Raw genomic sequence first — 9,240 nt, 5'->3', positions numbered from 1 at the left:
AACTTTACTAAATCTTTATTCTTTATAATTGTTGAATGTTGTTGCTCTTACGTTGCATGTTGCATCCTGACCAGCACAGCCAATTCCTAATACATGTATGACAAATAAAGTTGGTCCTTGATCCTAGAAGGTCCAAATGTGAAAGGTTCAATGGACTTCTTTTTAAAACATGGACCTTACATTCAAAACAGTATAATGTTGAGTAACACACACCAAGTGCAGGAGGAACTCAGCAGGTCAGGCAGCATCAATGGAAAAGAGTAAACAGTCCACCTTTCAGCACAGGACTCCTCTTCAGGAGCTATAAAGAATGGTGGAGATGCCTTGAATAAAAAGATGGGGAGGGGCGTGAAAGAGGCTAGCTGGAAGGTGATTGGTGAAGCCACATGGGTGGGAAAGGTTAAGGGCTGAAGAAGAAATAACCTGATAGGAGACAAGAGTGGAGTATAGGAGAAATGGAAGGGTGGGGGGGGGGGGGGGAGACTCAGGCAAAGTGATAGGCAGGTGAGAATAAGTAAAGGATCAGATTTGGAAGTGGAGGAGGGGAGAAGGGACTTTTGTTCACAGGGAGGAGAAATTGATATTCAAACCACCTGGTTGGAGGATACCCAGATGGAATGTAACGTGTTGCTCCTCCACCCTGAGGGTGGCCTCATCTTGGCACATGGATCAACACATCAGAATGGGAATTAAAATGCTTGGCCACTGGGTAGTCCCATTGTGACATTGTTGAGAAATCTTCTAAATAATTTGATGAGGGTTAGGTTTTTACTATGCTCTATAACAGACCTGGAGTTAGCTGGATTTTTGCAGCCTACCTGGAGGGCTGGTGCCAATCGCATAATGATTTATGTTGTGAGGTATGCAGTCTGTATATGCTTCTTGTGTGCATGCATACAGCATATCAGAAATGCATTACTCTATTTGCTAAACAATGTGCAATATAGTGAGCACTCTTGATCAGAATGGGAAGCAATTTGACCCATAACAACAATTATGCAGCCCCTTGTTCTCACTAGGTACAACATCCTAAGTTAGACCTATTATTATCAGTCCAATAAATATTTGTATTTCTAAAAACTATGGCTAGGTAGTACAGTGGGAGATGAACACTTGGGAATTTATTACCATGTGTGACATACAGTTTACCATGTGAGATGTATCACAGGACCATGAACTTGTATTTTCCTGATTGCATGCTATTGTTTAAAAATAAACAAGGCATGTTGCCAGTCTCGACTTTAACAAAACATAGATTACTCGGGGAAAGAAACTGCTTGCTGCATTAAACAACTGAAATTAAGTTTGGTTAACTAAATAAATCTGGAATGAAAAGGTAGTACAAAAATTATAATCTTCTTCTCACTTAATGCCGTGCCATAAGGTTGAAGGCTATTTTATTTCCCTTTCTGTTCTGTCATTCTAGTTTGGCTGATTGGAGTAACGTGGGACATCAGATTCAGCCATAGGTGGACCAAGGGTGCATGAAATGGCAGGTGGGTAGCTTGAGAGGTGATGCATCCCTTCCACCTTTTACTCTGGGCTTCTCTGTGCCCTAATGATTGAACTCAAGGTTCTCAATGAACCTTCTCCATTCTAAGCAATCATAAGAATAAGAACAGAAAAAATACACCAGGAGCAGTCAAAGGTCATCTGAACCGTCAGGCCTGCCTGCTCAACAATTCAATAAAATCATTGGCGAGTTAATTCTATGAGCCGGTGTAGATGTTACATTTTTTTAAAGAGATCTCTGAAAACATCATTGAATTGTTCTCTCTATTCACCTGATAACCTGATGCAGCGAGAATACTCAGAATAATGTTTCTGGAATCAGATGTTGGGCCTTTGAAGAACATGATCTACCCACTAGAGTTGGCTGAGTGTAAGCAAGGCCTCAGTGTTGGGGATGTTGGCTGCGGAGACCACAGCGATATTAGTTTATTTCTCCTACCAGTGGATTTGGAGGATTTTCAGAGACAGCTTTGGTGACACAATTTCATTGCATTGAGTTGGCTTCAGTAGGTCATCCATGTCTCAGTAGCCTATAGAGGGGCAGGGGCCACTGGTGCCCAGAAGAATTTGAACTGTGTATTTTGCTTGAAGTCTGAATTTTCTGTTTTGGTTTTTACTGAGACAATGGAAGCATATGGGATGTAGTCCACATTTTCCAGGGTTTTATTGTACATCTTTATTGTCAAAAGACAGGGAGGTGCAATAGAGGGAGGTTGGTTGAGGTTTATTTTTTTATTTATATAGGGGTTTCAAGATGGCCAGGAAAATTCATCTGGTTTATTAAATACATTGGGAAAGAAAGTATGGCTTCATTCCAATGTAAATCCTGTCAATTTAGGTTGAATGCTAAATACCTTTTGAAATGGCTTGCTAAGTCACTCAGATGTTTCAATTCACTACAAAAATATATAACAGAATAAACCAGATGGGCCATTCAGCATAGGCCAGCTCAGCAGACGAGACCAGTTCACAACCAGACCCAGCCCAGTAATCATATCATTACCTCCTCACCCACATTTGGCACATGCTAAAATTGGGAGAGTTGCCAACCAAGTGCCTTAGAGTGAAGGTCAAATATTCTTCAATCACGATCCCTGGGCATGTCCTATGCCAGCAGCAGTATGCACCCTGGATTGAATCATTGCCTCTGGACCCCTCAAAGTCTCATGGTATCAGATCAAATGTAGACATAGAAGTCTTCCTATGTTTACTATGTACTGGTAATAATTATGGAATTGTGCTGGCAAAAGACAAGCATAGCAGTAATAAGGGAAGATCATTACTTGAAGGTTCTCATAAAGAGAAACTACATTCAGGTCTGGAAAAATATTAAGGATGTGTAAGGCTGGACTGTCAACACAAACCTTGACAGCAACTCCTGTAAGTTTTAAGTGAATAAATAAACATTGCAAGTGCACATTCTTACCATAACATGAGCCAGCTTATATATTTGTCCTTTCACTTCTGCAGTTATTAACTTGGTACTCAACAATATTAAACCTTGACCCTTCCATTTTTGCAATGACCACTACATTTCCTCTCATCCTTTCCATTCCAAGATTCTTGAATACGTAACCCTCTATGTCACTGCTTATCATTTCCACACACAATGCTTGAATATCTCCATTTATGTTTCGTATCCTGAGATAGTATTGATACAATTACTCTGAAAGTCACAAGAACGTGAAAGATCCAAAATATAAAAGTGAGAAAGGAAAACTAAGCTTCTTCCTTCTTCTCAACCTGCACATGGACTTTAATCTGGTTGGCCACAATATCTTTCACCAGACCTTCCCATTTGTTATGCAGCTGTGTGAAAAACCTCTTCCTCATTTCCATTCTAAAAAAGAAGATATAATTCTGAGAGAAAGACCCTGAACAGTTTTGCTTCCAAACCTGCTCCATTGACCCTTGTGATATCACCAGAACCCTCCTATTTCTTACCCACACCATCCGTTGGTCTATCATAAATCTGGGATTATTCTGTGTTTTTTCAAAGTCCTTATGCACCTCAACTCCAAAAAACAAATAAAAACATTGCCAGCCCTACAATCAGGCCTAGATTTGAGAATTCTCTGCTCAAACCTCTTATGTCTCTCTGTCACTTTCTTTTCCTTTAAAATCATATAAAGCTTATGTATATCCCTGCACCAAGTTTTCTCCTGACACAGTGTCTAATTTTTGGCCGAATTACTTGAAATAAAGGAAATGTATGATAATTGTAAACAACATGCCTTTTCTGTAGGATGAACCAAAACTACAAGGTCTCTTGATTTTTACCACAGCCTTCAGTTCAATGTAGGTTTACTCCACACTCCTCACTGTAACACTAACAAATCATATCGCTCATTGTAATATTCTCTGATATACTACACCCCCTACTGTAACACTCTGATATTACCCATACTCCTCATTGCAACACCCAAACACAATCTGCACCCCCTTACAATAAACTTCTGATAAACCTGCTCTGCTCATTGCAACACTGTTAATATGATAAACCATCAGTTTGTTATGCTACCTTTATGATAACATTTCTCATTAATACAGTAATACAATGCATTTGACCTCATCTTCACCTTAAATTTCACATTTTCTGGAGTATCACTTATAATGATTTGGGATAATTTATTGGTTGGTTTACTAGCGCAAAGCTGCAAACAGACTCTTATTGAAAATAGCAAGTGGAAGTTCTTGGGATTTAGTTTAAGGAGCATGGGAATTGGAAAAATTGGATAGTTGTTTCAGACGTGATGAGTCGATATACTTCCCTCTGTGTTGTGTCATGTGGCATGTGACTATTATTCTTCAATAATTGAGTGATTGTCTCATGATTTGGCAGATAAGTGAGGGTTGCACTCATTCATTTTCAGCCTTTTACTCTTCTGACAGCAAGACTGGAGCTTAAATGGATGAACTTTGTCTAACGTTATGCTACTTCGGAAATGTTAACAGATGTTGAAGTTTGTCATCAGACACTAAATAGAAGGCCATTTGTTGTGTATTGCTGATCTGAATTAGCCTAAGTACAGACACCTCATGCAGAGGATCACTGTGCAGCCATGTGGAAAATACCTGCACAGGCCTATATCCCGCTTGTGAGCTGGTGTTGAGAGTTCCATGATGAGAAGTGGGAATATTTGTACATAGCCTCTCTCCATATATCAGGTTTAGATATGAGAATGCCGAACAGCACTTGTGGTGCCAGAAGGAAAATTTAAAGCTGTCGCACCCTATGAAACTGTGCTGTTGCTATAAAAATCCTTGGAGGCTAGGGATGGAGGTGGAGGATGGGGCAGAGCGGAGAGAATGTGATTAAAAATGATGCAAAAGTGCATTAAACATGGGCAGCCAGGTGGTTAAAGGACACAATTGCTTTCTAAGGTCTCAAACAGCAATTGCTTAGTTAGAACAATGCAGTTCAAGTAAAGAGCTGGTTTGTTCAGTATATACTCAGTGGCCACTACCTCCTGTGCCTAAAAAAGTGGGCTGCTGTGTATTTGTTTGTGATCTCCTGTTGCTGTAGCTCCTCTACTTCAGAGATTCAGAAATTGTGTATTCAGAGATGTTCTTTTGCATACCACTATTGTAAAGTGTGACTATTTGAGTTACTGCTGTATTCTGGTCTGACCATTCACCTCTGAATTCTCTCATTAACAAAGCATTTTTGCCCACAGAACTGCTGCTCACTGGATTGCACCATTCTCTGTAAACTTTAGGCACTCTTGTGTATGAAAACTCCAGGAGATCAGCAGTTTCTGAGATATTCAAACCACCCCGCCCCACACCAACGATCATTCCATGGTCAAAGTATCTTAGATCACATTTCTTTCCCATCCTGATATTTGGACTGAACAACAACTGGACCTCTTGACCATGTCTGCATGCTTTTATGCATTGAGTTGCTGTCACACGTTTGGCTGATTAGATACTTGATTAACGAGCAGGTGTAAGATGGACCTAATAAAGTGGCCACCAAGTGTAAACTACAGATAAAGAACAAATGGTAGTTAGAATGATTGTTGCCGCTTCCGATTATGGAACGTTCTTCTGCCTCAACACATGTTTTCTATTGACTTTCTGTCTCTATGCTTCTTTTCTCAGTGAAAGCTGCAGAACTTCATCCAGGACAGGATTATGGATATGAAGAAGGAAAGGCTTTTATCATTTTTTTCATTTCTCCAATGCAGTGGTAGTTTCTTTGCTCTGGTAGATAATGCCCGATATTCCAATGATTAAACTGATCATTTGGCTCCAATTTGTATCAAGCTTAATGTTAGCATCAGTTCCTACCTGACTGTCTTGTTTGTCTTCCTGCTTCTTAAACATTTCCTCAGAGGTTGCTTAATTATTTTCCAGTTTTGTGGTTTCTGAGTTATCTAACGAGGCCAATATGGGAACCACATACTCTTCCATAGATGAGCAAGTAATGACTGAGAGGACAGACAGATGGATGGTTCATAAGGTGGCATCTCCAGCCTAGATGAGGAGTCTCAACCCAAAATATCAAGTGACCATTTTCCTGCACAGTGCTGCCTGACCTACTGCGTGCCCAGCATGAGGCCCTGATTACACTCCATCATCAACGTTCAGCAGCCCAGGTTACTTACATGCTTGGCCCCAGTTTCTCAAATTGAACACTATTTTTAGCTCTGTCATGGAAAGAGATTAACAGATAGACAGAGGACAGGAGGAACACTATCTTTGTTAAGGTGGCTGGAGGATAGGGTGAGCACAGATGTCTGTGAAATGGAGGAGATGCAGGTGAGGGCAGTCTCGATAGTGGAGGCTATTGTTGGAGACAATTTTCTGATTGGGGGTCCTCTGTAAGGGGTAGGTAAGCGGGGGTGTCTGAGAGTTGTCGCCTTGCCTCAGCAAGGTAGAGGTCAGTCCACCAAACTACAAAAGTACCCCCTTTGTTTGCAGGTTTGATAGTAAGATTGGGATTGCTGCGGAGAGAGTAAAGGGCAGTTCATTCGGAAGGGTTAAGGTTCGAGGAGGAGTGAGAAGTGCTGAAGTTTAGCTGGTTGATGTTTCATCAACGACAGAGATGAACAGTTCCCAGACAACAAGGACAGAGATGGTACAATCAAAGGTGGGGGTAATGTAATATGAGTGTAATTTCTATCTTAAGACATAAGGAAAGTTCAGGTTGTCAAGTTACAATGGAAGCTGCAGGTAGGAAATATCTTTATAAATGTGGAAATACATTCTGTGCATTAATCATGAATAGAGGCATAGTGCATAGAATATAGAGCTGTACAGCACTGGAAAAGATTGTTGACCCTTGGCCATGAAGCCAAATTAAACTAAACATGAACATCTCCCTCCATTTTCTGCATGTTGTAAATAGCTCTCAAATGGCACTATTGTGCCTGCATCCTCTATACCCCTGGTAATATATTACAGACACTTACCACTCACTGTGTAAAAACAAAATTACTCTGCAATCTCCTTTAAAATTTCCCCTTTCATATTAAAGTTATGTCCCTGAGTATTTGAAATTCTACTATGGGAAAAGGATTCTGTATAGCCTATCTATGCTTGTCATCAGTTTATAAACATCAGTCAGGACTCATGTCACTTTCTGATGATCCAGAGAAAACAACTTGAGTTTGTCCAACTTCTCCCTATAGCCAGTACTCTAATCCTGGTAGCATCCCAGTGAACTTCTTGTGCACCCTCGCCAAAGCATCCAAAATCTAATAGCAATGCGCACAATCGTGAGGAGAGTTATGGTTAAAATCATCTCAGGTTAAAGACACAAAATAATATTCGAAGTTAAAGAGCATTTTGCAAGGGAACTGCTGAAAGTGGTGACTGCTTGTACAGAGTCAAGGGCAGCAATTCAAAGGGAGGATCTTGTCAGATTTCTTTATTCAATGGCCCAGAAGGCCATTAAAAAATTAAAAAAGATTTTGTTCCGTTTTAATTCAAAAAATCTGGGTATCACTTAATGAGAAAGGGGGAGGAATAATCACAGGTACAAACAAGGAAGGACAAATTGATCAGAGGGATTCAATGCAAGACTCAGTTCCTCAGAACATTAGGATTTCAGTCTGTGCATAATTAGCTGACCTCAGCAAAGGCAGTAATTGTATAAGATACAAACTGTTGCAGCCTCTTGGGCCATTGAATGAGGAAATCAGACAAGATTCTCCCTTTGAATTGCTGCCCTTGACACTGCAATAGAACTTCACCTGTAATTCAGATGTTCACTGTAATATACAGGATCACATTTTGGCACTTTGTTTATAAAACTCCCACCCAAAGACTGCAATTCTCCCATGGTGTTGTACATTCCTTTTTCTTAAATGTCTTCCAAACTTGCAAATATCTAAGGCCTCTGTATATCTCCAGTTCTCGCCCCTGTGCACATTTCCAGTTTTAATCCTTGTACCATTTTCTGGTCAGGCCCAAGTTGCTTCCTTGAACTGCTCCTTCTCTGTATTTCTTTCCTTTCAATTAAAAAAGTCAGAAAGAAGGAATGCAAAGGTAAGCTAGACAATAATATTAAAAAGGATACCAAAGTTTCTTCAGATATAGAAAGAGTAAAAGAGAAGTGAGAGTAGGTTTTGCTGCGCTGGAAAATGATACTGGAAGGTACTGGGGGACAAGGAAATGGTGGACAAACTGAATAAGTATTTTGTATCATTCTTCACTGTGGAAAACATTAGCAGTATGCCTCGGGTCCAAGACTGTCGGGGGCAGAAGTCAGTGAGGTTTATGAGGGAGAAGGTGTTTGAGAAGCTGAAAGGTGTGAAAGTAGTTTGTATTTTATACAATTACTGCCTTTGCTGAGGTCAGCTAATTATGCACAGACTGAAATCCTACTGTTCTGAGGAATTGAGTCTTGCATTGAATCCCTCTGATCAACTTGTCCTTCCTTGTTTGTACCTGTGATTATTCCTCCCCCTTTCTCATAAATGATACTCAGATTTCTCTGAGTTAAAACTGAACAAAATCTTTTTATTTTTTTTAATGGAAAACAGTAGACCATATTCAATGCTTCTGAATAATAATACTTTTTGTTTGCAGCAGAGTTCTTCATTGATCGAACTGTGGCCAACTAGTTCTTCCAATCATCTCCTCATTGTCTGCTGTTATTGATTCTTACAGTATAGAAACAGATCCTTCAGCTCACTATATCCATGTCACTATTAAATACTCAACCATTCTAATTGTATTTACCAGTAGTTGGTCCATAGACAGGGCATATTTTTAAGGTGCTTGGAAGTAATTACAGAGGAGATGTCAGGAGTAAGTTTTTACACAGAGAGTGGTGAGTGTGTGTAATGGGCTGCAGGCGGCAGAGGCGGAAATGATAGGGTCTTTTAAGAGATTCCTGGATGGCGCTTAGAAAAATAGAGGGCTAGGGGTAAGCCTAGGTAGTTCTAAGGTAAGGATATGTTTGGCATAGCTTTGTGGGCTGAAGGACCTGTATTGTGCTGTAGGTTTTCTATGTTTCTATGTTTCTAGTCTACAAAATACTGGCATTCACTGAATTAAGTTCTACCAAACATACTATATTTAAAGATTAACTAAGTGAATTTTCCTTAAGTTATTTCAGCCACACATCAACAAAGATAGAAACACTTTCTTTTAAACCACTGGTTGCAAAATTAAGACCTTTTGAGGCATGATCTATGCCAGCAATTTTGAGTAGCTGCTGTGGACCACAAAAAAATGAGGATTAACGAGCATTAGGATGGCTTGATCTGATTGTGG

General features: G+C 40.0%; 1 long non-coding RNA gene across 2 annotated transcripts in view; it reads left to right on the top strand.

Moving 5' to 3' along the window:
• LOC140717209 (uncharacterized) overlaps positions 1-9,240 on the top strand; it is a 35,746-nt gene that overhangs the window by 2,702 nt on the left and 23,804 nt on the right. For both annotated transcript variants that reach the window (XR_012096495.1, XR_012096494.1), the window contains exon 2: positions 1,427-1,496. This is a non-coding gene — a long non-coding RNA (uncharacterized lncRNA). The remainder of the gene's footprint in view (positions 1-1,426; positions 1,497-9,240) is intronic.

Source organism: Hemitrygon akajei, chromosome 27 (assembly GCF_048418815.1).
Source record: "Hemitrygon akajei chromosome 27, sHemAka1.3, whole genome shotgun sequence".
NCBI lineage: Eukaryota > Metazoa > Chordata > Chondrichthyes > Myliobatiformes > Dasyatidae > Hemitrygon > Hemitrygon akajei.
Note: the sequence above shows the minus strand (reverse complement) of the source record. Positions and strands in the feature narration are given on the sequence as shown.